This window comes from Somniosus microcephalus, chromosome 9 (assembly GCF_052327205.1).
Source record: "Somniosus microcephalus isolate GS21.2 chromosome 9, FLI_Smic_1.0, whole genome shotgun sequence".
Classification (NCBI taxonomy): domain Eukaryota; kingdom Metazoa; phylum Chordata; class Chondrichthyes; order Squaliformes; family Somniosidae; genus Somniosus; species Somniosus microcephalus.
Window position 1 is genome coordinate 135515222 of NC_140995.1, and position 14737 is coordinate 135529958.

Below are 14737 nucleotides of genomic sequence, written 5' to 3' on the forward strand. Positions count from 1 at the left end.
CATGGATTTATGAAAGGGAAATCCCGTTTGACAAACCTATTGGAGTTCTTTGACAATATAACTAGTGGAGTAGACAAAGGGGAACCGGTAGATGTGGTATATTTGGATTTTCAGAAGGCCTTTGATAAGGTTCCATACAAGAGGTTGGTGAACAAAATTAGGGCACATGGAATTGGGGGTAATATACTAGCTTGGATTGAGAATTGGTTAACAGACAGAAAACAAAGAGTAGGGATAAATGGGTCTCTTTCAGGATGGCAGGCTGTGACTAGTGGGGTACCGCAAGGATCGGTGCTTGGGCCCCAGCTATTCACAATCTATATCAATGATTTCGATGAGGGGACTAAATGTAACATTTCCAAATTTGCTGATGATACAAAGCTAGGTAGTAGTGTCAGTTGTGAAGAGGATGTGAAGGGGCTTCAAGGGGATCTCGACAGGCTCAGTGAGTGGGCGAGAACATGGCAGATGGAATATAATGTGGATAAATGTGAAGTTATCCACTTTGGTAGAAAAAACAGAAAATCAGAGTATTTCCAAATGGTGAAAGATTGGGGAATGCAGATGCTCAAAGGGACCTGGGTGTCCTTGTACATGAGTCACTGAAAGTGAATGTGCAGGTGCAGCAAGCCATTAGGAAGGCAAATGGTATGCTGGCCTTCATTACAAGAGGATTTGAGTACAGGAGTAAAGAAGTCTTACTCCAATTATATAGGGCCTTGGCGAGACCACACCTGGAGTACAGTGTACAATTTTGGTCTCCTTACCTAAGGAAGGATATACTTGCCATAGAGGGAGTGCAACAAAGGTTCACGAGATTGATTCCTGGGATGGCGGGACTGTCATATGAGAAGAGATTGAGTAAACTAGGCCTGTATTCTCTTGAATTCAGAAGAATGAGAGGGGATCTCATTGAAGCATACAAAATTATTACAGGGCTTGATAGGGTGGATGCTGGGAGAATGTTTCCCTTGGCTGGGGTGTCTAGTACCAGGAGCGACAGCCTCAGGATAAAGGGTAGGCCATTCAGGACTGAGATGAGAAGAAATTTCTTCACACAGAGGGTGGTGAATCTTTGGAATTCTCTACCCCAGAGGGCTGTGGAGGCTCAATCATTAGGTATATTCAAAACCAAAGTCAATAGATTTCTGACTAGTAAAGGCATCAATGGATATAACAATAGGGCCGGTGAATGGAGTTGAGGCAGAAGATCAGCCATGATCTCATTGAATGGCGGAGCAGGCTCGACGGGCTGAATGGCCTATTCCTGCTCCTATTTCTTATGTTCTTATGAACAATTATGAATATTTGGCATAGAACAATGATGATCAATAGCATAACATAATGTAAGAATTCTAATCAATTCCCACTTTGTTCACATAGACTACTTCTTGCGTTATTATAAATTATAGATAAAAACAGATGGGGGACGATTTTATCAATGGGGGCGCATTGGAGGCGGAACTCCTGCTTGTTGGGTTTTAGTCACACCTCCATCGACTTCTGGCCAACCCATGCTATTTTCCCTTTATTGACCTTGTTAAGCCCGCCCAGCGGGCTTAGCAGGCCAATTAAGGGGAAGCCGGTTACAGAGAACATCAGCATATGACGTTTCATCTGTCAAAGTTTTTGACAGATGAATTATCATCGTTTGACAGCTCTGTGAAACTGTCAAACACTGAAATTCTATGTTGTTTGATGAGTCCTCTTTTGTGAGCAGAAATTAGATGGTTGTTGCATTGGAGAATGCAACAGCAATCTGTCATCTCTGCTGGTGAGATGCGAGACTCTCCGCATCCCCAACGTTTGAAGCCCGCAGGAAGAAACATAGGTAAGTAAACATTTTCTATCACTTTTCACTCACCTCACATAATTAGCTCTCCACACTTGCACCCATCAGTTACCTTCACAGCGCACTTTTGCACCCTTCAGACCCCCGCAGACCCACTGCTTGCTTTGCTGACCCTGGCGGGGTTCGCAGCCTTCGGGAAGCCCGCACTTGTGTGGGTAAAAAGGGGATAATCTTCTTATCTGCCTGTTAACTACCCGCCTCCCAGGAAGATGGCACCCGCCCCCAGATTCTACCATTTTCCCGGCAGTCCCGCCTCCAAACCTGCCTCCCCAGGGCTGGCAAGATCGCGCCCATAGGGCTGGATTTTGCCAGGCCTGAGGAGGTGGGTTTGAAGGCGGGTCAGGTGGGAAAGTTGCCAAAAATGGCATCGGGCTCCGATCCTGCATCCGACCCACCTCTGAGCAAATTTCCCAAATGCGGGCTTGCAGACCCCGTTTCGGTCCCGCCTCCAAGAGGCGGGATAGGCCCTTAAGGCACTTAACAACCACTTAAGTACCTCTATAATGCCATTTTGAGAGGCCTTTCAGAGTTTAACACATTTGCCGCGTGCTGCACGTCTCCCCTGGAACACGCCAGTTAATCCTGGTGGGCTCACAAGTGGATGGCTTAGTAGCAGCTGCAGCTCCAACATAAAAACGGCGTTTTCCACAATGACCATTTGCAGGTGGCAGAACTTTCTTTTCTCAGGTCTGGGAGAACTTTTTGCAGGTCTACTGATTTTGAAAGTGTTGAAGCTGAGATCTATCTCCACTGTGACCTGCTGGGAAACCCCTCTCCCTATGTTGGCTGAGCGCTTCCTCAACTGAGGTATATACCTACAGCATGGCAACCATTTATTTCCTTTCCTCCTGGACCTCAGATTTGGACGAAGACCAGCCGCGGCAGCAGCAGAACCCGGAACAACAGCAGCACCAACGGCAGGAGCAACAACAGGAGCGCCAACCTGCTGCTTACCCACCTGAAGCTGCACAGGCCTCAAGGCGCCAGCGCACAGAAGGACGTCGCCGCAGGAGATACCCCCAAAATAGGATTTACAGACAGATGATGAGCTATCTCAACGTGAGTGAGCAGCAGTGCCAAAGGAGGCTGAGACTTTCGCAAGAGGTAGCGGGTGACATCTGCGCAATGCTGCAGCAAGACCTGGAGCCCAGAAGAGCGGGTGGACACCCCTTACCAGTGGCCATCAAAGTCACCACTGCACTCAACTTTTTTGCTTCAGGCTCATTTCAGGGATCAATAGCAGAAATCAGTGGCATCTCCCAGTCGGCCGCACACACTTGCATCATGCTGGTAACCAATGCCCTCTTTGCCAACGCACACAATTGCACCAACTTCTCCAAGGATCAAGCAAGTGTCACGGCGCATGCGGTTGGATTTGTTAATCTGGCAGGCTTTTAAAGGGTGCAGGGCATCGTAGACTGCACACATATGGCCCTTAAGGCACCCCATCACAATCCAGGTATTTTTGTCAACCGCAAGGGCTTCCACTCCCTCAATGCGCAGCTGGTGTGTAACCACAATAAGGACATTTTGCATGTTTACGCCAAGTACCCTGGCAGTTGCCATGACTCCTTCATCCTGCAGCAGTCTAGTGTGCCTCCGCTCTTCAGTCCGCCAGACCAACTTTGCGGATGGCTACTTGGAGACAAGGGCTATCCCCTGAAGACGTGGCTAATGACGCCGTTCAGGAGGCCATCCAACGAAGCTGAGGAGCGCTACAACTCCAGCTACATTTCCACCAGATCCATTATCGAGCAAACCATTGGCTTGCTGAGGATGCGATTCAGGTGCCTTGATAGATCAGGTGGAGCCCTGCAGTACTCAGCAGCCAGTGTCTCCAGAATCGTCGTGGTCTGCTGTGCAATTTACAACATGGCACAGCGTCGTGGCTTGCAGCTGCCTGAGGTACAAGTGGCTCATCGCATAGCCTCCTCAGATGAAGATGAGGATGAGGAGGAGGAGAGCGACAACGAAGAGCCTGTGGAGGTGCATCAACCAGCGGCAGCAGCACGCGAGAACATTGCTGCCCGGGATACAAGGGATGCACTCGATCTTGGCCAGATTTGCTTAGGCTGCCCAATCAAACACATTTGGCTCGCACTTTCTTACCACACCATCGACAATGGACAAGATCCTGCAGCTTCCTATCACTCTGATCACCATACTGACAATTCCAAGTCGCCCTGAGCCCTCAATTTTTCCCTTTGCGAAATGACACAGCCCACAACTTCAACAGTTTGCCATCAAGTCATTTTATAACATTAATTCACAGATGGCATTTCACAATTAAACACAACAGAACACCCAAGTGACTACCCTTGTGACTACTTGTGCTTTATCTTCCTCTTACGCGTGCTCCTACGTGGTGCTTCCCCTGTGGTTTCAGCAGATGTGGAGGCCCCTTGCTCACTTTTATGCTGCTCCTGCCTCGACACCTTTGGAGAGCGTCCTCTGGGGTTGCGAGCCAGTGAGGGCTCGCCAACAGTCTGCTGCTCCTGTGGCTGTGCAGGGGATGAGATTCCCATCTCAGTTGGGTGAGGACTCTGGTGGGGCTCTGACCGAGGCCTCTGCAGTGGCATGGAAGTGTGAGCACTTAGAGAGGAGCCCCCACTTCCTTGTTGTCTGCCAACAACATCCCTCTCATGGGTCAGGCCCACTTCAGAGCCAGCAAGTGGCTTGACAGCACCTTGCTGCACTTCAGGGGGCCATGAGGACCCGTTTCTGCACTGGCAGTCCTACTCCAGAGGACTTCCATGAAGCTCTGGTTTCTCCACTCAATAGCTGTCCATCGCTCCTCCAGAGGTGTCAGTCTATTCTGAACAATGACCATGTTTTCAACACTCTGGCAACTTAGCTCCTCCATGGCCATAGCCATCCTCTCCTCTACCATAGCCATCCTAGCCATGGAGGTTGCCATCCTTTCCGTGGTGATGCGTTCATGTGCCAATGCCTCCACAAAGGCTCTGCTCATGTTAGCGATGGAGTCCTCCATCCGCTCCACACTTGCAGTGACCCTGGAGAAAAAACCTGCCAGAGACTCCTGCACCTGTTCCTGGAGTTCCAGCACTGCTCTCCTTCTGGATGGACCCGGAGGCATAGGATCGACATGCAGCTGAGCCAAGCTGGGAGTGCCCTGCGCCCTCCGACTAGGACTCTCCACTGCTGTCCCTGTCTCCACCATCTGCTGATGCTCACTTGTGAGCTGTGATACACCAGGTGACAACACTACTCTATGTCTCGAAGGTCCCACCAAGGTGTGAGTGTCTGCACTGGTGCTGGGTGCGCTTAATTCTGGTGACGCTGCGTCCTCAGAGGTTGCAGCTTCCTCTGAGGAGTCTTGTGGCACAGGCTGTTCCTCCTGGACAGTGGGGAGGGGGGCTGTCGATGGTCCTGTGGGGGAGTAAAGGAAAGAGTTAGACATGTGAGATAAACGTTGCATACACATGGAATTGTGCAGATGATCATAAGTCAATCTGTTAGAGCATCAGAATCAATATCAGTCACTCATGCAATGTCAATGAGAGAGATGAAAAACTATTCTGTTACCAGCTAGCTCTGATGCGCCCGTCTGTCCGTCCCCCACTTGCGCATCCTCCTCGACTCCCACAATCTCAAGGGCCGCCTCCTCTGCGCTGGTGAGCTGGGCTATTGAGGGTGGCCCTCTTCCTGTCTTCACCCTTTCCCTCTTATTGTGGGCTCTCTTTTCCTGCAATGAGGGACATAAGTGGAGTTTGAATGAGAATGAAGGAGTGAGTGTAGAGAATCCATAGCATAGATGCTTAGAAGGACACAAAGATGGAGTGAGGTCCCAAGAGACCACGGGCCCTCCCTGTGTGTTGTAAGTTGTTGTCATTGCCTAACAGTGATAGGGAGTCTGAGGACTGCATAGTCGAATAGTTAAGTGAATGTGAACATAGAGAGAGAGGGAATGGTTAATGATGCAGTGATGTAAGGGTCAAGTGGGATGTGGAGGAGGAGGTTGACAATGAAGAGTGCTGGTGATGAGAGGCAATGGGGAGAAGATTGAGAATCATGGTGATGTCATACTCACTTTTCCTGTGCGGAGAAGGTCATGAAACCTCTTTCTGCACTGCAGCCAGGTTCTGCTGCACATTGATATGGCACTGACCTCCTGTGCCACTTGCAGCCACACAGCTTTGGTCTGCTGGGGAGGCTTTTTCCTCCCACAGGAAGGAAACAGCACTTCCTTCTGAGCTCTGGCTCCCTCCACCAGAGCTTGGAGGGAGTCCTCATCAAAGCGGGGTGCACACTTGGGCCTTGAGCTTGACATCTGTGCAAAACAAATCCCTCAGAAGTCTCTCCAAAAAAAGTTGTAAAGCATAAAATGAACCAAGGCTGCTGGCAGGCCTTAAATGCAGCTGTATAAATGACGTCATCAGAGGTGAGTTTCAGGACCAAAAGACTTATTGGGCCAGGGCTTCCCACACGCTGGAAATCAAGTGCCCAATTAGGGCAAAATCACTAAATTATCCCGCCTCACATCGGAGGCGGGGGAGGGACCTGCCGACCACCTGACGTGCCCCCAACCCGCCCCCATGACAAAATCCAGTCCATAGTGTCTGGTGAATCACACTTCTGGTTCGAGCAGATTTCTGACCTAGGCATTGAATAATATACCATTCTTATTCTCTCATAAAAGAAATCCTAATCTTAGAATACCGTCACTTAACAAATTAGTTATCTGTTTATCAAGATTTTAAAATAAACTAACATTAAAAGAGACGTGTTCAGTCACATAAAAGCACAGCACAAAGAAAATGGTTATATTTTATTCATCAAGAGATCCAGGAGCCAGAAAGCAAACAGATCATTCATTCTGCATTCTCTTAAATTCTTATGTGCAGCCACATGTCTTTATGAAGGCTTCACTGGGAAGAATGTAGTGGGGAAGGAGAGAACAATTAACTCTAATCATTGGTTTGTTAAAGACTTTTTGCTGCAAAATTGTTTATAATGTAGTGCACATATGTCTATTCACAAGTTTAGGTGATAGAAAGCAATGCTCAGGCTTGTTCTCACATTGAAAGCTTAGATGTGACTATCTCCCCTCAGGGACACTGGCTGACTGGAGAATTCTGAAACTAGGTCAGAAAATTAGCATTTTAATGCCTGATTTAAATATTACTGAAAGCCACCTGTTTACTGGCTAAATCTGAAATTACACCAGAACTGGTTTCTTAATGGTTAGTTTTTTTCCTTTTTTTAGCTAACTTTTATGCCGACAGGTCTCAATGCTGGGGAATGGAACATTTTCTAACTTTAGACGCTGGTTAGATGCAGCATAAAGCTCTTCCTTCTCTGCCCCAACAAAGAGACTAAACATTTACATCACATTGCTCTCTGTTGGAAAGAAAATAAGTTCATTCTGTGAGTCTCACTTCATAACTTGAAACCCCAAGATGTGCAATCTTTCTTCCTCTCTCCTCTGAACTGTCTCCAATGCACCAATGTCCTTTGGAATGTAGGGTGCCCAATCAAAATAATTTTTAAAATCTGACATAACCAGTGATCTACATAAGATTATAGAATCATAGAATGATACAGCACAGAAGGAACCCATTCGGCCCATTGTGCTTGTGCCGGCTCTTTGAAAGAGCTATCCAATTAGTCCCACTCTCCTGCCCTTTCCCCATAGCCCTGCAAATTTTCCCTTTCAAGTATTTATACAATTACCTTTTGCTTTTTGAATCTGCTTCTACCACCCTTTCAGGCAGTGAATTCCAGATCAAAGCAACTCGCTGCGTAAATTTTATTTCCTGATGTCACCTCTGTTGCAAGGAATATAAAAGTGGACTGTAAAAGCTTCTACAAGTATGTAAAAAGAAAAAGATTAGTGAAGACAAATGTACCCTTACAGTCAGAAATGGGAGAATTTATAATGGGGAACAAGGAAATGGCTGAGCAATTAAACAAATACTTTGGTTCTGTCTTCACGGAAGGGGACACAAACAACTTCCCAGAAATGCAAGGGAAGCAAAGGTCTAGTGAGAAGGAGGCATTAAAGGAAATTAGTATTAGTAAAAAAGTAGTGCTGGAGAAATTAATGGGACTGAAAGCTGATAAATCCCCAGGGCCCGATAATCTGCATCCCAGAGTACTAAAAGAGGTAGCCATGGAAATAATGGATGCATTGGTAGTCATCTTCCAAAATTCTATAGATTATGGAACAGTTCCGGCAGATTGGAGGGTGGCAAATTTAACCCCACTATTTAAAAAAGGAGGGAGAGAGAAAACCAGGAACTACAGATCGGTTAGCCTAACATCAGTAGTAAGGAAAATGCTAGAGTCTATTATAAAGGATGTGATAACAGGACACTTAGGAAATATGAGGAGAGATTGGGTCGACTAAACCTGTATTCACTAGAGTTTAGAAGAATGAGAGGGGATCTCATCGAAACGTATAAAATTCTGACAAGGCTTGACAGACTGGATGCAGGGAGGATGTTTCCCTTGGCTGGGGGGTCTAGAACAAGGGGTCACAATTTCAGGATACGGGTTGGACATTTAGGACTGAGATGAGGAGAAATTTCTTCACTCAGAGGGTGGTGAACCTGTGAAATTCTCTACCACAGAAGGCTGTGGAGGCCAAGTCACTGAATAAATTTAAGAAGGAGATAGAGAGATTTCTTGACACAAAAGGCATCAAGGGGTATATGGAGAGAGCAGGAATATGGTATTGTGATAGAGGATCAGCCATGATCATATTGCATGGTGGAGCAGGCTCGAAGGGCCGAATGGCCTACTCCTGCTCCTATTTTTCTATGTTCTATGTTTCTATGGTTCTTTTGCCAATCACCTTAAATCTGTGTTGTCTGGTTTCCAACCCTTCTGCCACTGGAAACATTTGCCTAATTTACTCTAGATCAGTTTTTTATATTTATTATCACCTTTGCTTTCTGCAATGTATATACCTTTAAGGGGGGAACTATCTTTTACAGCTCATGTATACTGCAGTACCGGCAGTGACCACACCTGTATATAACACTGAGTAGTAATCTGTACAGATCAGTTCCAGTGTGAGCCACGTTGAGTAAACACCTGTTGTACCATTCTCCTGCAGTCTGTGTCTTATTATACACAGACACAACATTGGCGACAAGGCAAGTTCGAACCTATCTGCAACTCTGCATCACCTCCCGGGGATTCGTTCCTGGAGATCAGTGGATTGGAGGTCAAGGCCAGAGACTCGGGCGTCGACCACGGGCAACCGCCCAGTCATCCAGCAGAGACTCGAGAATTGCGGGGGAGGCTGTTGAGAGCCAGGCTTGGCTTTCCAGTCGAGGTGGTCCAGCAAAACGGGCTGGCAACGGGTAGTGCGCAGACGCTTGCCGGACAGCGGTGGGCTACAGCCCGACCGAGCGGCACAGCAAAGGGCCAAGCAGCGTCGACGGGGGAGAGAGAGAGAGGGCAGAGCGCACAGGGCACAGCCGGAGTTCAGGGGCCGAGCAGCATCGAAGAGAGGGAGAGAGAGACGCGCAGAAACCCGCGAGGCACCGCCATTGCCACGAGGACCGCCGAGAGCGGCATTGGCAGCAGCGCAGGAGAAGCACGCGAAACCTACAGGGCGCTGCCATTGCCACGAGAACCGCCGGGAGCGGCGTTGGCAGCAGCGGGGGAGGAAGGAATGCGCGGGAGATGCCATTTTAAGCCATTGGGAGACGCCATTTTAAACCACACCCAAAATGCCGAAGAGTGGCAGTATCACTGCATTTGACAATGAAGTCGAAGATTGGACTACATATGTCGAACGAATAGAGGTATACTGCAAGGCAAATGAGGTGTCAGATGACAAGAAAGCGTTGGTATTGTTAAATTTAATGGGTGCAAAGACGTATGGTTTATTACGAAATCTAGTAACCCCAATGAAGCCAATGGAAAAGAGTTTTGAAGACATAGTAACGATACTACAGGAACATTTAAACCCCACACCGCTGCTGATAGCAGAAAGATTCAAGTTTCACAAATGGAACCAGCATAAGGATGAAAGCAATGCTGATTATTTAACAGAACTGCGCAAACTATCGAAACACTGCCAGTTTGGAGCGGGACTGGCAGATACCTTAAGGGACAAGTTTGTGTGTGGGCTTCAAAGTGAAGGAACCCAGAAACGGCTTTTATCTGAAAAGGACCTTACGCTGGAAAAGGCTTTCAGCATTGCGGTATCATATGAAGCAGTAGCACGGGGCGTTGCAGAGATACAACAGAGACTGCAAGAATATGGCACAAATGAAATTCATATAGAACAGAGAAGTGCTATCGCTGCGGCAGAACAACACACGACCAGACTGATTGCTGGTTCAAAAACAAAGTGTGCAGACAGTGTGGAAAAGTAGGACACATAGCACGAGTCTGCAGGTCGGGAAAGAAAACCAGCAATAAGAAACCTACCAAAGAAAAGTACAAGAAGGTACATAAGATGACGGAGAATAGTTCCGACGAACAAAAGAGTGATAACAACTCCGAAAGCAGTGAACTGAGTTGTCTGAAACTACATAATGTGATCACAACGGAGGATCACTGAACCATTTGGGTCACTCTCAAGATAGCAGGAGTCCAGGTAAAGATGGAATTGGACACAGGATCAGCCCTAACAGTCATAAACCGACGGGACTACGAGCGGCTATTCTCACACATACCCTTGAGAGACACAAAAATTATTTTGAAGACGTACACAGGGCAAAAAGTCTACCCCAAAGGAAAAATAAGGGTGACCGTTATATATAACGGTAAGGAAACACCAAAACTAGACCTGTATGTATTGCAAGATGGAGGACCACCATTACTGGGACGTGAATGGATCCGGAAAATACAACTGGATTGGCATTCCATACAGGCACTGACTGTGGCTGACAAAAAGGATGACGACGTCACACCTGGGCGACTGTGAAAGATCCTAACTGACGCGAAAGAAGTGTTCCAGCAAGGACTCGGAACACTAAAAGGCATGACAGTGATGATTGAAATTGAAGAAAACGCAAGCCCAAAATTTTTTAAGGCCAGACCGGTACCTTATGCGATCCGCCCAGCTGTCGAAGCAGAGCTGGAGAGTCTGGAGCATTCATGTGTACTGTCCAAGGTAGACTGGAGCGAGTGGGCTACACCCATCGTCCCTGTGATGAAAAAGTCATTGAGCAGCATTCCTGGGGAACCAAGGAAGGTTCGCATCTGTGGGGACTTTAAGGTAACAGTGAACCCGGCCCTTCACACCGTACAATATCCACTTCCGCGGATTGAAGATATTTTCGCCTCGCTATCTGGAGGGAAACGCTTCACTAAGATTGATCTGGCCCAGGCGTATCTGCAAATGGAGGTAGAAGAAGCATCAAAAAAATACCTCACAATCAACACCCATAAAGGTCTCTACCAATACAACCGGCTGGTATTCGGGGTAGCATCAGCTCCGCCTATTTGGCAGAGGGCAATGGAACAAGTCCTGCAAGGGATCCCAGGGACCCAGTGTTATTTGGACGACATCCTGGTCACGGGCGAAAATGACAGTGATCACCTTGCCAACCTGGAGCAGGTGCTCACTAGATTGCAGGAATATGGGCTCCGAGCTAACCGCCCCAAATGCGAGTTTTTTAGAAAACAGATCTCGTATTGTGGCCTCGTTATCGATAAAGAGGGGTTACATGAGTCCCCAGAGAAGATTGAGGCAGTAGTCAAGGCTCCAGCACCGGAAAATGTGTCACAACTGAGGTCGTTCCTCGGGCTGGTAAACTACTACCATAAGTTCTTGCCAAATTTGTCTACAATACTGCACCCACTGAACTCCCTACTGCAAACTGGGGTGCCATGGAAGTGGAGTGACGAATGTAGACGAGCTTTCCAGAAGAGCAAAACACTAATCACATCGAAAGAGGTATTGGCCCATTACAACCCGGCATTACCAATTTGGTTGGCATGTGATGCGTCACCCTACGGCATTGGAGCGGTGCTGTCGCACAAATTCTCGGACGCGTCAGAGAGGCCAATAGCCTTTGCGTCACGATCACTAACCTCAGCCGAGCGTAACTACGCCCAGATTGACAGGGAGGCCCACAGCCTAGTGTGGGGAGTGAAAAAGTTCAATCACTATCTGCACGGGCAGAAATTCACCTTGCTGTCTGATCACCAGCCTCTTGTCTCCATTTTGAATCCGAAGAAGGGCGTTCCGGTGATGACTGCGCAACGACTACAAAGATTGTCACTTTTTCTAGGGGCGCACCACTATGAGATTGAATATAAGGGCACGTAACAGCATGGAAATGCTGATGGGCTATTTCGCCTGCCAATGCCCACTGCGGAGGAAGCACCAGCAGTGGATCCTGTCGAAATATTCCATTCGACTATAGTTGAATACCTACTGGTAACTAACACTTGTATCAAAAAGGAAACCCGAAATGACCCGACACTGTCTCGGGTATATGATTTGACGGTGAAGGGATGGCCAGCACATGGCGACTCACTGTTGCCAGCATTCTCGACAAGGAGAGAACAGCTGTCAGTGTGCCGGGGGACCTTGATGTGTGGATCCCGAGTGGTAATTCCACCCAAGTTAAGGGATAGAGTGCTCAATGAGCTTCATGAGGGTCATCTGGGAGGGGTAAAAATGAAAAGCCTAGCCAGGGCTTATGTGTGGTGGCCGGGAATCGATAAACAAATCGAGGACCTGACTAAGAGCTGCTCAGGATGCCAGAAAGTCCAAAATGCACCACCACAGGCCCCTCTACACCCATGGGAGTGGTTCTCATCTCCATGGCAACGGGTGCATATTGATTTTGCTGGTCCATTCATGGACTCAATGTTTTTAATAGCCGTAGATGCGCACTCGAAATGGCCTGAGGTCATCAAAATGTCCTCCACCACCACGGAGAAAACTATTGCAGTCCTACGGACCATTTTTGCCAGGAATGGCTTGCCAGAACAGATTTGCTCCGACAACGGACCACAGTTTGTGTCCGAAGAGTTCCAGAGGTTCTTGAAAAAGAATGGGGTAAGGCATTACACATCTGCCCCATATCATCCAGCCACAAATGGATTGGCTGAGAGGTTCGTACAAACCTTTAAGAAGGCAATAAAGGCTATGTACAATGACAACATTCCGCTGCAGCACAAGGTGGACAATTTCCTGTTCGCCTACCGGAATGCGACACATGCAGTCACCAACCAGGCCCCAGCCATGATGTTCTTTAACCGAAGGTTAAGATCTCGCCTGGATTTGCTCAGACCAAACGTACGAAGAGATGTTGAGAGTAAGCAATTCCAGCACATCCATGAGAAGCCAACAAGGAGCTTCAATGTAGGGCAACCAGTCTTGGCCCGCGACTGCCGAACAGAAAAATGGCAGCCAGGAACGATATGCACACGGCAGGGCCCACTAATGTACACAGTGGACGTTGGGGAGAGCATCGTAAGACGCCATGCTGATCAGATCCTAGAGTCACAGGAACAAGTCAACCCCATGCCTCGCCCATACGTACCTGGTGATGAACCCGATGTACAGGTCGCATCTACCCCAGAAACAGTAGCATCGGAAGCTGATGAACCAACCGACGACAGGGGGCCAGAATTGCCTCCGCACCAAGAGCAAGACACTCAGGAAAGGCGCTATCCAGAAAGGATCAGGAAGCCTCCCCAAAGACTGAATATATAAATAGACTATTTTCAGCTAATGTTGCATGTTAAAAGTGTTAATTGTAATTAGTTTGATATTTAATTGTTAAATGAGTGTTATGGTACTGTTAATCTAAAAGGGGAGGAATTGTAATGTATATACCTTTAAGGGGGGAACTATCTTTTACAGCTCATGTATACTGCAGTACCGGCAGTGACCACACCTGTATATAACACTGAGTAGTAATCTGTACAGATCAGTTCCAGTGTGAGCCACGTTGAGTAAACACCTGTTGTACCATTCTCCTGCAGTCTGTGTCTTATTATACACAAACACAACACTTTCTTTTAAAAAAAAAAAAAAAATTTCTGCTCTCTTCACCTGAAGACATTGACTCAAGCTGAAATGCCCGGCCCCCAGTTCCAAATACTAGTTGGTAGTTATTATGGGTTGAATTTTAATGGAAAAGGCGGGTTGGGAGCGGGGGGCTCTGACGCGGTCGGGGAAACCCGGGAGTAGGAGTTTCCCACAGGCCCTGCCGACTTTAACAGTAGTGCCTGATTTGAATTGGAAGCCTCTGTTTCCCACCCACAGCCTGCCAGATTGAGTGGCTGGCTGGCTGCGGGCAGGTAGGCCTGCAGCACTAGGCCACACAGAGGAGGGAGGGAGGAATCGCGTGGGTGTCATGCCGGGAGAAGATCGAGGGGTCGGGGGCTGGGAGAAGATCGGGTTGGGGGTGGTTCCAAAAAGAGTCGCGGGCCGGGAGACAATCGGGGGCGAGGGGGTTCCGAAGTGGATTAGGGGCTGGGAGAAGATCGGAGGGCAGGGGGGTTCCAAAGGAAGTTGGGGAGGGGTTGGGAGGAGCAGCATTGGAGGGCCGAAGGAGGGGTGGGGGGGAAATCAGAGGCATGGGAGAGCGGGGAGACTTCGTGGAGACATCAGAGGCCTGGGGTGGATTGGTGGCTTTTATACAAAATATAAAAATGTAAAATCTATGCAAAATGGTTACTCTTGGCAGCACCACCTTTTGCTGCAATGTCGCAATTATTGGCAGTAACATTCATACGTTCATGTTGATAATCCTACCCTTGGTTGTAGGTCATGGGAATAAACTGGATAAGTAATCTGGTAGATCACAGAGCTAGGATAAAATAACAGAAAATAAACAAAAAATCTCTCCAGTGACTTATTGGTTAAACGTACTGCTCAGTGAAAAACAGCACATCTTCACTAGTTAACCACTTAAGTGACGGGTCAAAATTGATCGA

At 47.8% G+C, this 14737-nt stretch overlaps 1 protein-coding gene across 6 annotated transcripts in view; it reads right to left on the minus strand.

Moving 5' to 3' along the window:
* Positions 1–14737, minus strand: part of pkib (protein kinase (cAMP-dependent, catalytic) inhibitor beta) — a 179410-nt gene that overhangs the window by 27088 nt on the left and 137585 nt on the right. Inside the window, exon 2 of one of the 6 annotated variants that reach the window (XM_085997285.1) lies at positions 5399–5558. The exons of the other annotated variants lie outside the window; for them this stretch is intronic. The gene's annotated coding sequence lies outside the window, so the exon portion shown is untranslated. The remainder of the gene's footprint in view (positions 1–5398; positions 5559–14737) is intronic. 6 annotated transcript variants of the gene reach the window in all.